Source organism: Eschrichtius robustus, chromosome 9 (assembly GCF_028021215.1).
Source record: "Eschrichtius robustus isolate mEscRob2 chromosome 9, mEscRob2.pri, whole genome shotgun sequence".
NCBI classification, from domain to species: Eukaryota; Metazoa; Chordata; class Mammalia; order Artiodactyla; family Eschrichtiidae; genus Eschrichtius; species Eschrichtius robustus.
In genome coordinates this window covers 72,746,785-72,769,419 of record NC_090832.1, presented here as the reverse complement: position 1 = coordinate 72,769,419, position 22,635 = coordinate 72,746,785, and the positions used below count along the sequence as shown (strand labels likewise).

The window sequence follows — 22,635 nt, the reverse complement described above, 5'->3', positions numbered from 1 at the left end:
ATGGAAATCACTGAAAAAATAATCATGCAATTCTCAAAATAACCAATGCTTGAAGGTGGAGATGAGGTCAGACCCCTGTTTCATCCAGACATCACTCCTACACATGGACCAGCATTTCTGTTGTACCAAGCATTTTTGTTATCCATACTCAGATCCTTATCTTACGCTTCTAGTTTCTTCGAAGTCATATGAAATGGCATAAGTTTCCATTTCTGAGGTACTGTAATTTCATGAAAAGAGCATACTTTAGAAACACAATGTAAGAACAGCATTTGATATTTATGAGTTAACTGTTCCCCATGAACAAATGTGGATAAAGCACGTGCTATGTGCTGGGCATGGAGTTTAAAAACATGGATAAAATACAGTCAGCCTTTGAGAACTTCACAGCTTAGAAAAGAAAATATATTACGCTTGTAATGAGCACTGCTTCTGAGGTTTAACCTCTTTGCTATGTTAAAAATGCAGTAATTTTCAGGGAATTCAGGATGTGTTGCCCACTCGGGAAGTCTGAGTTGGGACAGCAGAAATCCAGGCCCACAGGTCAGGACGTGGCTTGCACGGAGCCCTGGGGCAGGGGCTCGTGAGGCTGGATTTTCCTCCTTCCCCATGACTCAGGGTGTGCTCCTGGGTCACTCACTGGACACTCTAAGCCTTTGCTTTCTTTTGTGTAGCAGGGGCAATCCCTGATCCGCTCACCTCACGCCATCATCGTGAGGTCAAATATGAAAAAAACACACAAAAACATTTTGAAGACTGTGTCAGGTATCTGTAACCTCCACGAAGGCATTTTTTTTTCTTCCTGTTTTGCTCACTCTTGCATCCCTAGCGTCTAAAACAATGCCCAAATCATGATAGATGCACGATACATATTATTGAATGAATGCACTCCATAATAAAAGAACTTGGCTTTTTGCTTTAAACTATTCCAAATTATGGTAATTGATTCTTTTCTATTTTATAAAAGGAGAAACTCATTTTATATAACTTCTAGAGTCACCGCATCTCAGGGCTGGAAGTGATCTTACACAGCACCCAGCCCAACCTTGCAGGATGACTTCCCTTCCCTTTGAATCCTTGCTTAGTGGCCTGTCCAGCCTGTTCCAGATCACAGCCTCTCTCAGGGCCACTGGGCAGAAGTTCCCCTCACTCAGCTGAAACCTGCCTCAACCTGGGGCCACAGAACAATTCTCCCCCCAACTCCTACCCCTTCACTTAGTAAAGTTATCATCTCTCCCTCAGATTTCTCACATCCAGCCTAAATTGAGTAATTTCTCATTTATAAACTTAGGGTACTTCATAACTATATTTCTTGTTAATGAGATAAGTAGAAATTTAGAATTTTTAAACAAAACAAACACTCTTTCTAGTACATGACTGCTGTTATCCACTGCAGGCTCTTGCAAAGGTGAACGCTGTTGGCACCACCTCTTGGCAGACATCTGAAAAACGTCCGCAAATGTAAAATGAATATTATTCAAGTACAAAGAGAATAATTGCTGTGAATTTTGTCGTATCTGCCATTATATAAGATAAACACGAATACCATGGCAGCAAACTTATAGTAGAAAAAAAGTGGAATCTACCAATCTATCATTAATGAGATATATTGTGGCACCTACTCAATGAAATCTTACAGCTATTAAATGGGATGGTCATAAAGATTATATAAAAAAATAGAAAATGCCTACAATATAATGGGATTAAGTGAAAAAACATATACAAGTTTGTGAGCACCGTGTGATTGTGATGTAAACATAATTGTAAACAGCCATGCTTTACAACAGTCTAAAAGTAAGGGCAAAATGCTATCATTGGTAGTTTTATGGTAGTGAAGTTATATATAATTTTCTTCTTTTTATCTTTGTGTAAAGTGCTGGGGCTACTTTTAAAATAATAAGAATTTGGGGACTTCCCTGGTGGCCCAGTGGTTAAGAATCCACCAGCTAACGCAGGGGACACGGGTTCGAGCCCTGTTCCGGGAAGATCCCACATGCTGCGGAGCAACTAAGCCTGTGAGCCACAGCTACTGAGCCTGCGCTCTAGAGCCCGTGAGCCACAACTACTGAAGCCTGTGCGCCTAGAGCCTGTGCTCCGCAACAAGAGAAGCCACCGCAGTGAGAAGCCCACGCACCGCAACGAAGAGCAGCCCCGGCTCGCCGCATCTAGAGAAAGCCTGCGTGCGGCAACGAAGACCCAATGCAGCCAAAAATAAATAAAATAAATAAATTTATTTAAAAAATAGTCTTTAAAAAAAAAATAAGAATTTAAATGTTTTTACATTTATTTAAATATTTCTTTCTGAGATTTTATATGCAAACACGTATACCCAGACGCACACACACTCACACACACACACACGCACATCTCTTCCTCATTATTCATCTTCTTCACTTTGAGTAAGTTTCTACAAAATAGAGGCATGCATTTTGGTGGAGCCAGAAATATGAAGCATAGTTTTAGGGATAGTTTGAGGAGAGGCTGAAGTATGCTGAATGCTTTCAGCTCATAGGGGCATAGTTCTATCCTTATTAAGCATTAGTTTCCACATCTATAAAATGGGGATAAGAACAACAACAGCAGCAGTTTCATAGGATTGTTGTGAGGATTGAATGTGATGTCTCCAAAACACTTGGCATGGCATGGAGTAAGTGCTCTGAGTATTACTGGCTTCTACTCTGAGATCACTGTAAAATTGCAATGGATTGAAATTGTGTGTGTGTGTGCAATGAAGAGTAGCCCCCGCTCGCCGCAACTAGAGAAAGCCCGTGGGCAGCAATGAAGACCCAACACAGCCAAAGATAAAAATTAAAAAAAAAAAAAAAAAAAAAAGACAGTCTGGGGTGGGGAGCCCAGGTTCATCGAGCAGCACCGCCGGGGCCTGGAGTCAGAATATGTGCCCGCCCACCTGCACTAGTGGACCGACCTCATCTTTGGCTACAAGCAGCGGGGGGCCGGCTGCGGAGGAGGCCCGCAACGTCTTCTGTTACTGCACCTATGAGGGGGTCGCGGACCTGGACCCAGCGGCGAGTGAGCGGAGCAGAAAGCTCTGGAGGGCATTATCAGCAGCTTCGGGCAGATTCCCCGGCAGCTGCTGAAGGAGCCTCAACCCGCTCGGCTGTCAGCTGAGGAAGCAGCCCAACGCCCTGCACGTCTGGACGCTAACTCACCTAGCATCTTCCAGCACCTGGACCAGCTCAAGGCCTTCTTCGCGGAGGTCATCAGTGATGGCGTGCCCCTAGTACTGGCCCTGGTTCCCCACCGGCAGCCCCACTCCTTTATCACCCAGGACTCTGCAGACCTGCTGGTGACCGTGAGTGCCAGTGGGCTGCTGGGCACCCACAGCTGGTTGCCCTATGACCGTGACTTAAGCAACTACTTCAGCTTCAGCTATATATCTGTTCGTTTTCAGATTCTTTCCCATTTAGCTTATTACAAGATACTGAGTACAGTTCCCCGTGCTCTACAGCAGGTCCTGTTGTTTATCTATTTTATACATAGTAGTGTGTGTATGTTAATCCCAAACTCCCAATCCATCCCTCCCCTCCCCCCTCCCCTTTGGTGACCATAGGCTTATTTTCTATGTCTGTGAGTCTGTTTCTGTTTTGTCAATAAGTTCATTTGTGTCATGTTTTGGATTCCACATATAAGCGATATCCTATGGTAGTTGTCTCTCTCTGTCTGGCTCACTTCACTTAGTGTGATCGTCTCTGGGTCCAGCCATGTTGCTGCAAATGGTATTAGTTCGTTCTTTTTGTGGCTGAGTGGTATCGCATTGTGTATATGTGCCGCGTCTTCTTTGTCCGTTCGTCTGTTGGTGGACACTTGGGTTGCTTCCATGTCCTGGCTGTTGTGTATGGTGCTGCTGTGAACAGTGGGGTGCATGAATCTTTTCGAATTAGAGTTTTCGTCTTTTCTGGCTGTGTGTCCAGGGGTGGGATTGCTGGATCATATGGTAGCTCTATTTTTAGGTTTTTGGGAAGCCTCCATCCTGTTCTCCACAGTGGCTGCATAAGGTACTCTTTTTATGTGGACAGCAGGACTTCATCTGATTATTACCAAAACCTATCTTGCGTATATGGAGTAACGTTTAGAAACTTTCCAATTTTAAAACACCTACTCCTACAGAAAACTGCTTCTCTGAGAAAGATACTCAGAGACCCAAAACGAGGGAAGAATGGACTATTCAGCAGAGCTTGCAAGAGACCTGGCCAGATAACTAAGTCCCTCTTCATCTCCATTCTGAGTGCTCCCATTCCAGTGGTAGAAATAATCTAACTAGAAAAGGTGGTCCAAAATTTGTCTCTGGTTATGGATAATTACGCAGCCTTTGTTTCCTTCTTGGCCAGCTAAGAACTTCGTTTTTTAGCAAACACTGCTTGCTAGCCGGGTTCACTATTGGTCAGCGAGAATAATTTGTGGTTGGTTAAAAGAAAAGATGACCTGGCTTTCTAGAACAGATTCAGATGGAATAGGACCTGATTTCATGGCCTGGTTTTGAAATCTAGGCTCTTTCCTTTGCAGCCTATTAATAGGATTGATAATCACTTTGTTTCTAGTAATTATCTGTATCCTGTCCAGTCTTAAGTGCTACTGTGCAGTCATGATCTCTATTTTTTATTTTTATTATTAATTATTATTATTATTATTATTATTATTATTTTGGCTGTGCTGTGCGGCTTTGTGGGCTCTTGGTTCCCCGACCGGGGATTGGGCCCGTGCCCCCTGCAGTGGAAGTGTGGAGCCCTGGCCGCTGGACTGCCAGGGAATTCCCTCATGATCTTTTTAAATGATTCATCACTTCATCTTGCAACCAAAGGCACATGGAACTAACTGTAGTGGAGACGCAGACCGTGTTCTCCAAATAATCGTGTGATCTGTGGATTTTGATGATGGGATGGTGGGTCTGAACCCTGTAGATGAATGTCCTTTGTCTTCTGTCTTTTTGCCTTAGGCCAAAAAGGGAGACTGAAAAGTGAAAAAACAGACCCACAAGTTGCAGCAGGAAGCTGGCAGATAAACTCTAACAAACATTTCTTGACAAACATAAACGTCTCTTGCAGAGCATTTTCACTAGTCAAGACCACTCAGTGATTGTGATGGAACAGATGGGGAAAGACCACTTACTCTGTAACTTGATTTGAAACCAGGCAGAGACAATGACACTCTGCAATCAAGACGAATTAATCTGGCGGTTCCCTGGTGGTCCAGTGGTTAGGGTTTTCACTGCTGAGGGCCTGGGTTCGGTCCCTGGTTGGGGAACTACGATCCCACTAGCCATGTGGCAGGGCGAAAAAAAAAAAAAAAAAAAAGACCAATTAATATCCTTGCCTCCTAAGAATTGCCAAGATAACCACAAATTGTCCCATTTAAAAAAATTTTATTTATTTATAAAAAAAAAAAAAAAAAAAAAAGATGGTGAGTGAAAAATTCCCCTGAGGCAAAGTTACCAGGAAGAGAAAGGTGGAAGGAAGGTGGGCTCCATGGGAAGATGAAGCTATTCAGGGCTGCAGGACCCCATGCAGGTAGGTAGCATGCAGACAGAGAGAGGCGTGCCCGTGGAAGGGACACCCACATGGCTGTAGCCTCCAATAACAGAGCTGGTGTGAATATAGGTTTTTACTCTGGAATAATTCCTGCATGCCTTATATTGGCTGTGATACAGTTTAAGGAAAAAGAAGGTGCAAGTAGCCAGGACAAGCCAATCTCTCCTTCTTCTTTGCTGTCAGACTCGATCAGCCCAGAGCCAGCAGACTGAATTTTCCTCATTATTGTGTGATGGTAAACAAGCAGCCACCAGAAATTCACTCCAAAATTCACAATTTGATTTGGAGGAAAAGAAACATGTAAGCGTTAGAGCCTCTAGCTACAAGTTATCACCACAAGGCTATAGTTTCTCCCTGGGCCACTGTCTCTCTCTCCCTGGTGGTGTAAAATGTATTCTAGTTGACATTAAAGAGTGGCTGGCAGATCCATCGTCTTGACTGAATGCCAAACATGAACTAAAATACATTAAGTGTTTTGTCCGCCTGGTGCCCCATCTGTGGATGGACGTCTGCACCGTTCTGCTGGAGGAACAATAGGATTAACAGCAAGGGAGAGCTCCAAGCAAATGCTCACATCTCGGAAGGGAAGGAATAGGGTGGATATCCCGAAGAGGGGGTCTGTGTGTGCACGTGTGTGCAGGTGGCGTTCCCAGGCATGCGTTTGCTCCATGCAACAAAAGGGAACAGTTTGCGAGGGAGAGCAGTTTACATGTACTCAGGAACAACTGTGCTAATTTGAAAAGAGCCACAAGATAACCAAGACAAGGCAATGAAATTCAAGTTATGCAAAGGGTAAGGAAAAGGTGACAATTCTCAAATCACCTAAGAAAATTAGTGGAGAGCCCCTACCATGGATGACTTGGGAGAGATTGTCTACCGGAACGTGGCCGGCTGCAGCCTGTGCTCCTCGCATCATAGATTTCTGAACCCTCACCCTCCTATTTATTTTTGGAAACTTCATTGAGCAACTATATAGAGGCCAGTTGTACTTTCTGCTCCCCTGGATAACTTTGCGTAGTGGAGTATGCGTGATTTTGCCTTGGATCTGGGTTGATTTTTTTTTTTTTTTTGACTACGGGTTACATTTTTTTCTCTTATATTTTGCAAGGAAGGGAAGAGTTGGCGCACAAATAATGGCTAAGGACAAATTATAAATTTTACCCCATCTTTTTGATTAAAATGGAAACTGTATAATGTTTTTATGATAGATTATCCAGTTCTTTGAAGAAAACAATTGAGTTACAGGGTTAATGCTGTCGTACTATACAGTTTAACATCTGAAAACAATGTCAATTTTTCGTTCCCATCCTTTTCTTCAGTTGATCCTCGCCTCATTACTGGACTCACTGAATCATTGCCAAGTTTCCCTCACCCAGACACATTAGCTATTAGGGATGTGTCCTTCTCTGAGACAAGTCTGGATTTTTACTGCTTCCTGCTGGCCCATTGGCATGAGTCCTGGCCAACTGGAAAATTAATGGAGCTGTCCCAGGTCTTGGACCAACACTGAGCCCTGCCTGCAGGTCCTGGAAGCTGCCCACCAGCCATCGCCAGCGGGTCACGCCGAGCCCACGCTCCCTTCTTTACTCTCCCCTTCCTTTTCCCTATCCCCTCTCCACCTCTGCAGTGATTTTCCTAATGCCTCCACGTTTTTTTCCCCAGTTCATTCTGCTTCCAAATCTTTCCTTGTTGTCCAGACACTTGGGAACCCCCTTGCTGTCTTTCATTGTCATTTATCTTTTTCCATGAGAAATTTCTTAACCAGCTGTCATCCTGAACAGCTGGAAGGGAATCTCTCTTATGTTTCCTTATATATCCACCCTTTCCTTCCCTAAATTTCCCCATCCCCAGTAGGGTTCAGCATAAAGCATGGTACTCACCACTGAATGAACAAATGACTGAATTTCTCAAAGGTAATCCAGATAACTATTCTTTTGTCCCCAGCTGTTATCTTAATTGATTTTCTTACTCTCTTCTCTGGTGTATTTCATCAATGATTTCCTCTCTCAACTCTGCCTTCAATTTCTCTCTTCCCTCTGAACCCTTGCTGTCAATCTATAAACAGGTTTAAGTCTCTTTTGTTGGAAACAAATGAATAAAGGCAAAACACACGCAACTTCTCCCTTAACTCCGCATCCCATTCATTGATTCAACATATGTTACTGGGCCTACTGTGTGCCGGTGTTGCTGCTGGTACCAGATGAAGACAGAACAGGTACTGCTCTCATAGAGACAGTGAGGGGTGCAGGTGATAAATATACAAACACGGAAAGCTCTAGCTGCAGCTCTGTTATTCAAGGCGAGGCCACTTGGTGCCTTTGTTAGAAGACTTTCTATCCCCCCTTCCTGCAGGCTGATATGCCTTGGTGACAGAGTGTGGGCTGGATTTCAGTCTCCTGGTCCCCTGGGCCTTCATAGGCCTGCACAAAGGTCCTCAGCAGTCCCACCCGCCCCCCTCCCCAGCCTCCTTAGAGAAGTAGCCTGCAACTGCAGCCCTTATTCCTGACACAGCAGCAACCTGGCCTCAATTCTCATCACGTGACCTCCATGTAAAGGCCAATGGGCTTTGGTTCTTAATCACATGACCTTGGGCCTTAGACACTAGTGCCCATTCCTCTGTCGGGGTCCATCTTCCTCCTCTTTTCCACCCCCAATTTCCCTAGTTGCTCTTCCCTCCCTCCCTCCCTCCCTCCCTCCTCCCTTCCTTCCTTCACCAGCCCTCTCGTGTTTTCACTTCACATTCCCAGGGAGCAATCTCACCTCACCTCTCCACTGATGAATCCCAAGTTGTCTTCAGGTTGCTGTTCCCGTATTTCCAAGGCCTAGCACCGTGGGCATGTGGCCAGCATGGAGGCCTAGGACTCCACGCTTAAGGGGGGCCTCATTTGAGATTTAATGCTCTGTGGTCACCATATTGAAATTCTTAAAAATTTTATCTTTGACTTTTGAATTTGTGTTTTATAAACCTATGAGTTTGCTAGGGCTGCCATAACAAAACACCACGGACTGGATGGCTTAAAGAACAGACATTTTTTTTCTCACACTTCTGGAGACTGGAATTCCAAGATCAAGATGTCTGCTGGGTTGGTTTCCTCTGAGGAAAAGAAAGGGCAGGATCTGTTCCAGGTCTCTCTTCTTGGCTTGCAGAGGCCCATCCTCTTGCTGCCTCTTCACATGGTTATCCCTCTGAACATGCCCCTGGTCTCTCTCTGTGTCCTAATCTCTTCTTCTTATAAAGATGCCAGTCAGCTACCCCCTCCTTTTGCCTTTAGAGTGGACTTGGGTGCAGATGCTGGGAGGGTTGGGGTCCAGCCATCCTTGCCCAGGAGTGGCAGCACCACTGCATGTTTGGAGGTGATGTGGCAGGGCTCAGCCTTGCACCCATGCCCACATATCCAGAGCGTCCTGGCTGATGCTGCAATCCTTTGGTGGTCACCGGTGGTCCGTGGATTGGGCAGCAGGCCATGGCAAGGGAAATTGACTTCCCTACCTCCCAGTCGCGGGTCAGTCAGCCCCTTTGAGAATTTGACTAAAGCTAACAAACCTCTCCTGTGAAAAGTTTCCATACAAAGGCATCCATGATTTCATACATGTTCAGGGGGTAATGGACTCCAGTGAAGCTAATGTGTGGACCACCTGTGGTTTGGCTCTGCTTACCTTTCCAGCCTCATCTCAACACCTGTCTCACCATGCTGCAGGTCTCCTGAGTTGCTGTAGCCCTTCTCTGACTGCATTTTCTCCCATGCTTCCTTATTTTTGCATATGCTCTTTACTCTGCCTACCATATGCTTTTCTTCGTTATCACTATAACAGACTACTGTATATCCTTCAAAACTGAAATTACATTCTATCTCCGTGAATCCTTTTTGTCATTACCTAAGGTAAAACAAGGTGCTCCTGTCGGGCCTCTATGCATCTCTTTTATAAGATTTATAACACTAAAGTCTGATTATTTCCCAATTTCTCTGTCCCTTCTACTAGATTGCAAGCACTTTTGAGGGCAAGACTGTGTTTTAATCATTTGCCATTTTCACGGTGCCTGATGCAGAGCTGAGCACAATAAATAGACGTATTTGTTGATCACTCAGGTGAATGCACGTGTGAATGGATAATTGAATGAGGAGATACGTGAGGTTGTGGAGGAGGGTGTGAACTTTGGAGTCACACAGGCCTGGGTTTAAATCTTGACTCTGTCCATGACTGGTCTTGTGGTCTTCGGGACATTACTCTTAAACCTCAGTTTTCCAATTTCAGAAGGCAGCAAATAGAATTTACCTCAAAGTAAACTGCTGCCCGTTTATACTGACAAACAACAACTATGACTACATATAACTGAGTCCTATCACTAAATTTCTGTGAGCTTGAAAGGTATTTTGGAATGAAGAGGCCAAATTAAGGGACAGTGGACAGAGGAAGATAGATACCGTATGATGTCACTTATATGTGGTCTCTAAAAAATACAACAAACTAGTGAATATAACAAAAAAGAAACAACTCACAGATAAAGAGAACAAACTAGTGGTTACCAGTGAGGAAAGGGAAGGGAGCAGTGACAGTACAACGGTAGGTGATTAAGAGGTACAAACTCTTATATATAAAATAAGCTACAAGGATATACTGTACAACACAGGGAATATAGCCAATATTTTATAATAACTATAAATGGAGTATAACCTTTAAATATTGTGACTATTGTACACCTGTAACTTCTATAATTTTGTGCATCAACTATTCGCCAGTTTTAAAAAGGGATAATGAAGCTGGGTTCTTATGGATTAATTTATGAACAAAAAAACCCTCATTAAATATTATTTAAATAATAAAACCCTGGATGCAAGGCACTCTGCTAGGACCTGTAGAGAAATTAAATATAAAGTGGCCTATATGGGCTTCCCTGGTGGCGCAGTGGTTGAGAATCTGCCTGCCAATGCAGGGGACACGGGTTCGAGCCCTGGTCTGGGAGGATCCCACATGCCGCGGAGCAACTGGGCCCGTGAGCCACAATTATTGAGCCTGCGCATCTGGAGCCTGTGGTCCGCAACAAGAGAGGCCGCGATAGTGAGAGGCCCGCACACCGCGATCAAGAGTGGCCCCCACTTGCCACAACTAGAGAAAGCCCTCGCACAGAAACGAAGACCCAACACAGCCATAAATAAATAAAATTTTAAAAAAATACGTTAAAGTGGCCTATGGAGGAATAGGAGGAGTCTATTTTAGAGTGCAACTCTAAAATGACAGGTGCCATAAGAGAGGTATAAGATTTTAGAACAAGAGTTCATTGGTAGCTGGGGCAGCAAGGAAGGCTTCCTGGAAGAAGTAGTCCAGGAAGAAGTCCATCTGAGATGGACCTTGAAGAAAAGATAGGAAGGTGCTGCTGGCATTGGGGGAGGGAAGAAGGAGACGGATTGCAGCCATGGGGAGGCAGAGATACCTGGGAGAGAAACGGGAGCTCTGCCATCCCGTTGATGACGCTGCTCCCATTGGATGCTCTAATTTCAGCCTCTGAAACTGACGGTGTGCAGTGTTTTCCACACAGTACGATGCGCCCTTGTTCTCTGCCTCATGAGCCATTGGCACTCCTCCCAAAAGTAGCCACCTGACTCTGACAGCTGAGGCAGAGACGGTCCTGCTTGCACCACTGCTTCTCAGCAGCAGTGGTTCTGTGGCTCTGCTCTCTGACCGGCTTCACCACACCCTGCTGCCCTGTAATACAAGCTCTACTGTGTGGGTGACGGATCGCAACCTGGTGACCAGGAATGTGCAACTGGAACCAATGTGGAGAATTAATGAAGGACTAGTGAATCTCATCACAGATGGTCACATTATGTCACTTAGAATTCAACTACCTTTGGACGAGGCTGAGGAATATAGTTGTAAAGATGGCTGGCAAAATATTTCATTTGACATGGAGTAATGAAATTAGCTTTAAAAAAGATGAATCAGCTGGCATTTCTAGGAATCCTTTTCTGGCACCGGGAGAACGAGTTAATCACACAGCCACCAACCTGCCTGCGTGTTGCTCTTGCTGCATTTCTTCCACTGCAGTGCAGTGGTGGTTAAACTTCGGTTCTGGGGCGCCAGGCTTCCTGAGCTTGAAGGCAAGCCCCTCCTTGCACTAATATGTGACCTTGGGCAATTCATGTAACATCTCTAAGCTACAGTCTCCTCGTTCTTAACATGGAAATGGTTATAATCGCTGCCTTATAGGTGCCTGTGCGTGGGAAAAGAAATGATTCATTCAGTAAAACCCATCTCAGTGGCTGGTCCACAGCAAGTGCTTTCGCCCCAGATACCAGCAGAATTTGATCCCTCATGTTTAGATCTTTACTCAAAAGCCATCTCCACGGTGAGGCCATCTCCGATCACCTGGTTTAAAACTACACCACCACCACCACCCCCCCCCACCCCCGCCATCAACATTTTCTGTGCCCTTCCTGAGTTATTTCTTCTCTACAGCGTTTGTCGCTATCCATATGGGACATGTACTTATTTGTTCTGTTGACTGCCTGTCTCTACACTAGAATATAGGCTCCAGGAGGCTATTTTCTCAGCGCCCAGATCAGTGTCCGGCATGGAAGACGGACTCGATAAATATTTACTGGAAGGGAGGAGTGAGCCACGGCGCTAATTTGAAACTACGCCCGGCCCAGTCCCATCCTTTGGGGGCTCCGTTTGGGGGATATTTGACTGGGTGGGCGCCAGTACCAGGAGGCAGGAGGAGATAAATTTGAGGTAGTAATTAAAGTAGCATATGATGGAGGGTCCCAGCATAACTGAACTTGAACCCTACTGCTGAGGATTTTTCCTAACCCTCATTCATCCTGCATCCTGCACTCCTTCTCGCTCAGCTCTTGGGCTCCTGTCACTCAAAGTTGGCCAAGGGGACGCACTGCCCAGCCGGGAGGGCGAACAATTCTCTCCGGTCCCTTTCCCTTCCTCGCGGCAGGCTCTCATCCAGACGGTGCGCGAGCGCCCCCGGGCGCAGAGCGTTCCGCCGAGCTCGCGCCTCCCGGCCCGGCGCCCTCGGGCTCGTGGGGTGGGGCCGGGGGCGGCCCCGCGCCCCGCGCCCCGCGCAGCCTCCGCCGCAGGTCGGGAGCGCGCGTTCCCGCCGCACCGCAGCGCCGTGAGCCACCCGGCGGCCAGGCGGCTGGAGGCGGCGGCGGCGCTCACGCACCTTGCAGGAGCCGGTAACCGCCGGCGGGACGGGGCGCCGCGGGCGTGCGCCTCCGGCTCCCACGGTCGGGCTCGCTCGGGTTTGGGGGTGGTTTTTAGTTTGGCGGAGTTGGAGGATGGGAGCGGGGAGGGGAGATCTAGGGCTCGAGGGTGCCCAGGGCAAGAGTGCGGGGCCGTGGAGAGCACCCAAGTTCAAAGCCTTCTTCGCAGCGGGATGATGTGCGTGTCCTGCGCTAGGGCGTCGGAAAAGGCTGAAAGCGCGGCGCTTGGGGTTAGGGTGGGCTTCCTCCTCTCGCTCCAGCTCACTGACCCGTCACACCTTCTCCCGCCCGGGGGGAGAACGGCCAGCCCCGATGTGCCCGGCAAGCGAGAGAGCCCCCCGACCCGGGCGCGGGGGACCTGCTGGTCCAGGCGGAACGCGCCGCCCGCAGCCCTCGGGTGCGGGCCCCCTGCCTTGGGCCGGGCTCTGGGAATGATGCCGGTTTGACGGTTGGTTAATTCATTTCGTTTGCGCTGGGGCGCCTGCCTGCAGGTCATTTTACTGATTAGAGGGAAATACCGGTTTCGTTTTTCTCCCTGTTTCCGTCCTTTCTGCGTAATCAATTGAGGAAGACAAAGAGTTGCCTCATTAGAAACTTGTTCGGAGGCTTTGTGGTTTCCGCCGCGGTTTAGATGACACGGGCAATCCCAGATAATGCTGTGGATTTCATCTGACGAAAACGAAACCTTCCGTGGTGTTCAGAAAGCAAAGCGAGCTTGGGGGGAAATGTCCCTGCTACTCCAGGGAGGAGAAGGGAACTCCCACGTGTAAATTAATTCTCATGAAAACCCTAAAGGTAAGTGGTCGTATTTCCAGTTTCCATGTGAAGAAAATTAGGTTGAGATATTGAGTAAGTTTTCCCAGTTGAATCCCCCAGTTAATGCTGAGGAGGAAGGGTCTGGAAACTAGGACTGTGAACCAGTGGCCCTTAGGTACATCAGTTGGGGGCGCATCACTGAGAACGCAGGCAGGAAAGGCCCCCGGCTGTAAGGATTGGGTCCCGAACGCAGGAGAGGCTGCCAGGAGCTGGGGTGCCCAACAATAAAGAGTTTTGTTCGAATAGGGAATATCATCCAGTGTTTATGGAAGATGAGGTGATATTAACGGGTGACAGGGGAAGGCTGAGTTGCTACCAATGGATTTCCTTCTTTTCAATGTGAGAAGGGCAGCCCAAATCCCTTTAAGAGGATCTGGAAATCCTGAAACCAGGCTGGATTGTTCAAGGCCCAAATAGCAGGCATCCTAGAGCAGTGAAAGCTTTCACAGTCCCTCAGAGCAGGCTTGAGAAATGAGAGCAGAGCCAGCAGACTTCAAAAGAAGGAAACACTGAATCCTGGCAGCCCTCCAGAACAAATTCTTAGAGAAGCTAGCTCAAGACCACCTAGGAAAGGATTTACAAATTCAATTTATGCCAAACGGACTTCTTTCTCTTTTCTAGCAACCTACTGGGGCTGTAGATTGGGGCATGCCATATCCACTGTGGGTTGTGACCTTTAGTGGAATGCTATCAGTGTAGTGAGTTGCACCAGCATTTTTTAAAACATGAAATTCAATAGAAGGGAAGAGAAAGCATCAGAGTGCATTGTTTGTGCAAGGGCAGGTATTGTTTTATGAATCGTGTGTGTGTGTGTGTGTGTGTGTGTGTGTGTCCATTGTTTATCGTACTGCCTCTGCATGGGTGTGCATACCTAACCCCGGCTGCCCCATTGTTTCTTCCAGGCTAACTTCATCTGCTCACAGTGGGGGGCTGTCTTTTACCTTGCAAATAATATCATCAACACCTTCTGGAAAGTGTAAACTCCCTCCTCCCCATTTCTCTAGGCCCCCAGATGTTGAGATATTTTGCCAATCGGAATTCTCAGTCCCCTCCCCACTCCCCATCATGGATGATCTAAAGTGTGTCCTGCCTTTGCAGAGGCGTTTTACGAAATATCGTACTATCCCTAAGGATAAGGCGTAGGAAGAGTGGACACACCACAAGGCATCGTCCCTGAGTCTGCACCTCCTGGTGTCACTCATCAGGAGAGAGACATAGAGGGGACATTTATCAGAGCTGTGGCAATTACAGATCTGGGAGGATACTCTCTGAGACCCATTTTATCTCTGGACAAGAGATAATAATACTAGAATGTTTTGGCTCACAGTAGGGTTGAAGGTCCTGTTCTGCATTTGGGTTCAAAGAATCAATGAAAAAAGTAAAGGATGGGGTGGCCCCGTTAAGCAGCATTTCATGTGAGAGAAGAAACCTGAGGGTCTTAATGGCCCACCAGGCCCGAATGAACCATCGTGTGAAGTAGCTGCTCAATAGCAAACGTGGGTTGTGAGAGCAGTGATAAGGACAGGGCTTTTTTAAAAATAGATATTCTCATGGAGCTTATTATGTGTCAGGCAGAGTTATAAGTGTTTTGTCATTTTTTCTCAATCCTGTAGCACCCCCATGAAGTAGGGAATATAATTATCACCATTCCCACTTAACAGATGATGAAACTAAGGCACAGAGGGATTAAGTATTTGGTCCAAGATTACATAGAGGATCTATGAGATGCTAAAATGATGGATGTTTTTTAAAAGTCTCAGTTTAATTATTGCTAGTGTCTGTGTTACCCAGATCTATGTAATTTTCCCCTGCCTAGAGAACATTGGTACATTTCATAACCCTTCAAGTGAAAATAATTTATAAGCCTCAAGTAATTATTCTCCCTAAAGGTGCGCTTGTTTTCCTCATGCATGTACTTGGGAACAGCAAAAACAACAATTAAAGGCAAAGGTGGGGCAGCTGAGGGAGCTGCTTCCTTAAGGATTGGCTCTGAATTTGCCTGGTTGAATAAGAAAAAAAAAATAACTAGGAGATGAGTGAGGGTATTGCTTATAAACATTACCTGTCTTTCTCCTAACCTTTGTGTAGATTTTCCCAGAAAATATAATTTTATCTTCTGTTAAAAAAAAAAAAAAGGAAAAAATCAGAAATTTATGATGAAGATATGAAAATCTGGAAACTACTAGAAACTATATCATGTAAACCTACATATATTCCTACCAGAGCTTCTTTAAAATTTCCACTAAATTACCTCAACAGGCGAGGAGAGTTATCCCGTTTTTCTGGGAGTCCAAAGCGGAGGCCAAGGCTGCCAGAAGCAAGTAGATGTTTATCTTGAGCTTCCATTTGATATTTGCAGTTTACTTTGTAATGTGTCTGCACTTTTTAAATATAAAAATGTCTTCCAAGTTTTCTCTTAAAATTGATGCTCCAAGAGGTTGAACCAGGTGTGACCCAAGATTTGGGGGCTATTTGACACCCTCAGTCCTAGGAAAACAGAGGGGAGACCTAGGAGGGATTAGATCGTTAGAAAATGATCATTAGAAGGTGTAGCTTTCCTGCTACTCTGTCTGCAGCTCTTAAACCACTGCTTTAGTTTAAATTTCCTTTTCTGTAGAACAGAGATTGAAATACCTGGTCCCCTTCCTTTCTTGCTTGTTTGTCAAAGGAATGATTCAGCTCAGGGCTGTAAGGAACAGTGTGTGCTGCTTGGAGATAGAGTCCATCAGCAATAAATACAAAGTAGGCTTGTTTGCCAGATCATCCTCAAAGTGATTTAAGAGATGGCCAATCTCGCTCTCCTTAGTCTTACTCATGCCAGGAGTTTCAAAAATTCCACTAATTAAAATGGAAAGGGCAGTTGTTTCCCTAGTACCATTAAAACGTTAATTCATCTGGCTGTCATGCTTTATCCTAGCATCTATATAAATCAGTATGAGGGTTCAGTAAGAGGCACCAAGGGAGTCTGATTTATACCGTCTCGTTATTAAAGTGACAGATTTAAGTAATCCATGTGATGGGATTTGAGAAAAGGGAAAGAGTCCTCGGGGGCTGAGATAGTTGGACAGAATCCCATGGGGGAAACGGTGACTGAGCCCTACCCTCAAAGGTAGGCAGGAGTCTGGAGAGTGGGAGATGGCAGTGCAGGCTGGCAGGTGGGACAGAGTGGGCAGAGACTCAGAGGGCCATCTCTGAGGGTCCCCCCATCCCAGGCTCCTCTGCCATAATGAGCCCTTCCTTTCTTAATGACTGTGTTGCACCTGCTATCTGTTTGTGTCACCGGGCTTTTTTGATGCTTCTCAACCTGTGTGTGTTTGTGTGTGTTTAAGAGGGTGAAATTCAGCAGGGGAAAGCATGGTTCTAAATTCAAGCCTGAATTCTCTGAATTCTTTGAGGGTACAGGCCTTGACTTTTCAACCGCCACTAAATCACTCAAAGTCAAGCTCACAGTGTTGAGAATATCCTTGTTGGGCTGAATTGACTCATACTAATTTTAATGTGTTCATGTTCTTTCTCCTTGAAGGACATGGTGATGAGGCCATGATAAATGTAGTGGCTAAAGATGACATATAGTGGGATAGATTAATGGCATTTGGTTTTCTTTCCAAAAATGTATTTGTTATTTGGTGAGAGTAGCAGTGATTGGTATAAAGTAAGTTATTTTTAATGGCTTTTCTAGGAGAGTTTGTCTAATTAACTCATCAAAGAGAACATTGGTTTTAAAAAATTACTTTCAGCAGCTGTATTAGTATGCTAGGACCACTGTAACAAAATACCTGAATCTGAGTGGCTTCAACAACAGAAATTCATTGTCTCACAGCTCTGGAGACTGGAAGTCCAAGATCAAGGTGTCAGCAGGGTTGGTTTCCTCTGAGGACCGTAAGGGAAGGATCTGTTCTGGTCCTCTCTGTTTAGCTTATAGATGACCGTCTTTCTGCTGCCTCTTCACAAGGTTGCCCCTGTGCATGAGTGCTCCTGGTGTCTCTCTGTGTGTCCTAATCGCCTCTTCTTATAAGGACACCAGTCAGATGGCATTAGGGCTCATCCCAACAGCCTCATTTTAACTTAAGTACCTCTGTAAAGACTCTGTTTCCAAATATAGTCACATCCAAAGGTATTGGGAGCTAGGATTTCAACCTATAAATTTTGGGGAACACAACTCAGCCCATAGTAGGACCTTATCCATATTGTACTACACACACACACACACACACACACACACACACACATACATACATACACACACAGTTTTCACAAACAGACACACATCATTGAGTTTGTGATGCAAGTGGAAAGCAACTTAGTCTTTTATTAAGCTCTAGAGTCATAGGTCTGGAAGGGAATTTCACTACAGCTCTTTTAGCCCTTTCTCTTTGCTGTCAGAGAGAGTGAATATTTAAGCCATTCCAGGTAGCTATCACATGAGTGCAGTGGCCAGAGGCAATGTAGTGCAGACCTGCATGGAACTGTCTGCTTGCTGTGAAAATACTGATGCCAGACAGCCGACTTTCCTTTCTTGCAGAGGACTGACTATTTTTATTGTGAGATTATATCTCTCCTACTTGGAGGGTGCTTAAAATAACTTTTTGTCTATGAAGTAATAATTGTTAATGATAGTTGTTTTTTACACGTTTCCTTACCTGGCAAAATATAAATGTCAGCATTCCAATTTTCCGGGTCCATGAAATCCAGCTGGTCTCCAGGAAGCATTTCCCAGAGACTGGAGCCGGTTTTATGAGATTGAGGCACTTCCTTTTTGTCCTGGGGAAGCAACAGACTTTAAATGTAATCCATGAGAAGGCCCCGGAAGCTTCGGAAGAATAACTGGTGGTGGACTTATGCTGAAATGCAGTGGGCTAATGACACGGACCATAGGAGGTGAAACTTATAGAAAGGAGAGACTGGGAAGCAGTCTATTTCCAGGACTAGTCCGAGTGGGAGGACCACGGCTGGCACAGCATAAATATTCTGCCAGCTTCTCCCTGGCATAGGGAAGCGTGATTCCTCACAGCCAGGACAGAGTATTCCTTTTACTTGGCAAGAAGGTGCCACAAGGGCTCTTGAACAGAGCAAAGCTGGATCCTTGAAGGTTGGCCGTGGAGGAAGGACCCACACGGGGAGGGTTCCTGGATGCCCCAGCACCATCTTTTGTCCTCTGGGTGGGCTTTTACTTTGGGGAGCTCTCAGTTACCCTCCCCCAGCCCTAGTGCATTGGTCAGGAAATGTTGATTTTTATTATTATTCTTTTCTTATTTAAAAAATTTTAGAACATTTTTTGAGTGAAATATACATAACATAAAATGTACCATATTTGAGCGTACAACTCAGTGGCATTAGGTACGTTCACAGTGTTGTGCAGCCATCACCACCATCCGTCTCTAGAAGTTTTTCATCTTCCCAAACTGAAACTCTGTATCCATTAAACAAAAACTCTCCATTCCCCCCTTCTCCCAGCCTTTGGCAACCACCATTCCACTTTCTGTCTCCACGAATCTGAGTGCTCTAGATACCCCATATAAGTAGAATCATGCAATATTTGTTCTTGTGTGTCTGGTTTACTTCACTTAGCATAGTATTTTGAAGGTTCATCCATGTTGTAGCATATGTCTGAATTTCCTTCTTTTCTAAGGCTGAATAATATTCCGTTGCACGTACATACTACATTATGTTTATCCGTTCATCCAGCAGTGTACATTTGGATTGCTTCCTCCTTTTGGCTGTTGTGAATAATGCTGCAATGGTGAGGTACAAATATCTCTTGGAACCCCTGCCTTCTGTTCTTTGGAGTATATACCCTGAGGTGGAAATGCTGGGTCATAAGGTAGTCCATATTTACATTTTTGAGGAACCACTATGCTATCTTTCATAGCAGCCGCACCATTTTATCTTCCTAACAACACACAAGCGTTCTAATTTCTCTGCATCCTTGCTAACACTTAACTGTTTTCTGGTTTGGGTTTTTTTTTTGTTTGTTTGATAATAGCCATTTGAATGGGTGTGAAGTGTTATTTCATGATGAAGTACCAATTTTTTTTTAATAAATTTATTATTTATTTATTTATTTTTGGCTGCGTTGGGTCTTCGTTGCTGCACGTGGGCTTTCTCTAGTTGTGGCGAGCGGGGGCTACTCTCGTTGCGTTGTACGGGCTTCTCATTGCAGTGGCTTCTCTTGTTGTGGAGCACGGGCTCTAGGCGTGCGGGCTCAGTAGTTGTGGCTCGCGGGCTCTGTAGTTGTGGCTCGCAGGCTCTAGAGCACAGGCTCAGTAGTTGTGGCGCACGGGCTTAGTTGCTCCGCGGCATGTGGGATCTTCCCGGACCAGGGCTCGAACCCGTGTCCCCTGCACTGGCAGGTGGATTCCCAATCACTGCACCACCAGGGAAGCCCCGAAGCACCGCTTTTTGATAGCTGGTTCTTTGACTTGACTCTAGTACTTTAAAAAAATTAATTAAAAGTGATTCAGTTATACATATACGTATATTCATTCTTTTTCATTGTAGTGCTGCAGTGAACACTGTGGTACATGTCTCTTTTCGAATTATGGTTTTCTCCGGATACATGCCCAGGAGTGGGATTGCAGGATCATATGGTGGCTCTATTTTCAGTTTTCTAAGGAACCTCCATACTGTTCTCCATAGTGGCTGCACCAATTTACATTCCCACCAACAGTGTAGGAGGGTTCCCTTTTCTCCACACCCTCTCCAACATTGTAGTTTTGATTTGCATTTCTCTGATATTTAGTGATGTTGAGCATCTTTTCACATGCTTTTTGGCCATCTGTATGTCTTCTTTGGAGAAACGTCTATTTAGATCTTCTGCCATACTTTTACGGAAGGCTCAGGAATAAAGCAAAAAATAAATAGTAATAGGAACACAAAAAACCTAATTATAAGAGAGTGGTCAATTTGGGATTCTACTGGTGTCCTCAACATGCCTAGACTATTTTGAAGTCCAGACCAAGAAAAGCAAGGTCCAGAAAGAGGCAGGAGTTCACTAACCAGATGACATTTCCATGGTGGGGACACCAACCCCACCACTGGTGAGAGTGTCCTCACTTTGTGGCTGCAACAGGGCATCCATGTTGGGATACAAGACAAACAGCAGAGCATCCTGTGTTGTGTGCAATGGGGTATATTATGTAACATGAGTCCTTTGCCCTAATTCCACATTCACCAGCTAATGTGGTGAATCTAATCTTCAATTTTGTTTCCCAGACTGTGTAAAACACGTGCTCTGATCTTCTTGGCCATTTTGTTCGTTATTGTCATTCCACAAATGGATGCTCTGGTTATAAATCATTCTCCTTCGCTTGGTCAGCGTGACCGCCTCAGCCCTGGAGGACTGTGGAAACCCAGCTCCCTAAATCTGCAGAGCTGAGGGCAGTGTGCCTGCCACCTCCACACGCATCTCAGAGCCGTGCCTTGTCACTTCTCGGGAAATCCTTCCCAGATGGAGCCTTTACAGCCTCTTTCTTGGGTGTTTTTTCCCTGTGTGGGCCTGATGTTCTTCTCTCTGTCCAGCTGAATTCTCTGTTAGAATGGGAGAACTCTGCTCTCGGGTTTAGGGTTGAGAAAGGGTGAAAGAAGATAATTTTGTGGCTTTTCCACATCATAAGAAACTGACTCGGTAAGTACTTATTGCATGTCTGATATGAGCCAGGTTTTGGGTGGGTTACTGGAAATACAGCGGTGAGCAAGCAGGGGAGGCCCCTGCCCTGGTGGAAAAGAGACCAGAAGGAAGAGAGTGCCGCTGGAGGACTGGTTCGTGCGCTCCTAGCATAGCCTGTACTGTGGTGTATTGCAGAGGTCTGTTACCATCTCCAGAGACCCCCTCCAAAGGGCTCAAGGACAGCCATTGTGTCCCCCCGCCTCCAGTAGGTCATGCAATAGCCGTTTGCTGGGCTGACCCAGGGAGTACCACAGAGCCGGGAAGCACCAACTTTAAAAAGTACTTTTCAGCCTATTTACGACCACGTAGGTGCCCAGAATATAACTAGAGGAGGTGGGTGTAGGACCCACCCCTTATCCTCTTATCCTCTTTGAGGCAACAGCTGGTGGAGGAAGGATGCCCGCTCGTTAATTCAGCATCTCTGCATTTCAGGTATTGGCTGAATATCTAGCTGTACGAAATATTAAGTTTCGTCTCTAGTTTTAGAAGTTGTTCTTCTATTGGCATTGATTCTGATATTCAGACAGGAAATCTTAAGGCTTGCAAACACTTTTTGTTCCATGTTTTGTTCCTAGAAATAAGCTGCTGCTGTGCAGGGGAGAAGTGGGGAGAGGCGGGGGGAAGATGCATCCAGAATTTCTCTGCCAGCTGCAGCCACCACGTTTTTGAAGTCTGCTGAGTAACTGAGTGTTTTCTAGGAAATACCCAGGAAGGCATAAACCTTGATAATGTAGAGAAATTTGGGAGGTATGTCCTTTTGAGAAGGGAGGAGGAACCGTGTGTGTGTGTGTGTGTGTGTGTGTGTGTGTGTGTGTGTGTGTGTGTGTGTGTGTAACATCTCTAGCCTGAAGTGAGTGGCCAGAATCTCAGACTTCAAAAGTAAGATGCAGGCTCAAGTCAAAAGATAATAGTTAGGAGGAGGACTAAAGTCTAAAGTCCTGGAAGCATTGCCTCTTTAATTGAAGAAAGTAAAAATCCACACCCTCAAAAGAAGTTGCTGACTTAAAATGGATTCACAGAAAAGGAATCTGCAAACTTGAGAATTAAAGTGACAAGTGCAGGTAGAATGTGGTTTGCACGGATTCTATAATAAAAAGCAGTGTTCTGGAAAGAAGACCATGTCAGCGTTTGTTAAGCACTGCCCTGGGAGGGGACCTTGGAGGTTCGGATTTTAGGGGTCAAACGGATTCCTTGCTGGGATGTAGTGCCTTTTAGAAATGCTTTAGGAATATCCAGCTGGCTCTGGTCTAACCATGAGCCCGACTCATAACCTTGCAGACTCTCATTTTCTCTGTTTGGTCCTCCCCACATAGATGCAGGTAAGCTGAGTGCACCGTCAGTTCTGATTGGGTGCCTGGTCAGACCTTTGTGCAATGAGAGAATTAAGCCTCTA

The 22,635-nt window shown here is 45.6% G+C and overlaps 1 protein-coding gene across 2 annotated transcripts in view; it reads left to right on the top strand.

The window, feature by feature from the left end:
* Positions 1-22,635, top strand: part of MRAP2 (melanocortin 2 receptor accessory protein 2) — an 86,444-nt gene that overhangs the window by 23,739 nt on the left and 40,070 nt on the right. Inside the window, exon 1 of one of the 2 annotated variants that reach the window (XM_068551534.1) lies at positions 12,692-12,733. The exons of the other annotated variant lie outside the window; for it this stretch is intronic. The gene's annotated coding sequence lies outside the window, so the exon portion shown is untranslated. Of the gene's footprint in view, positions 1-12,691; positions 12,734-22,635 lie in introns of those variants that run through there. 2 annotated transcript variants of the gene reach the window in all.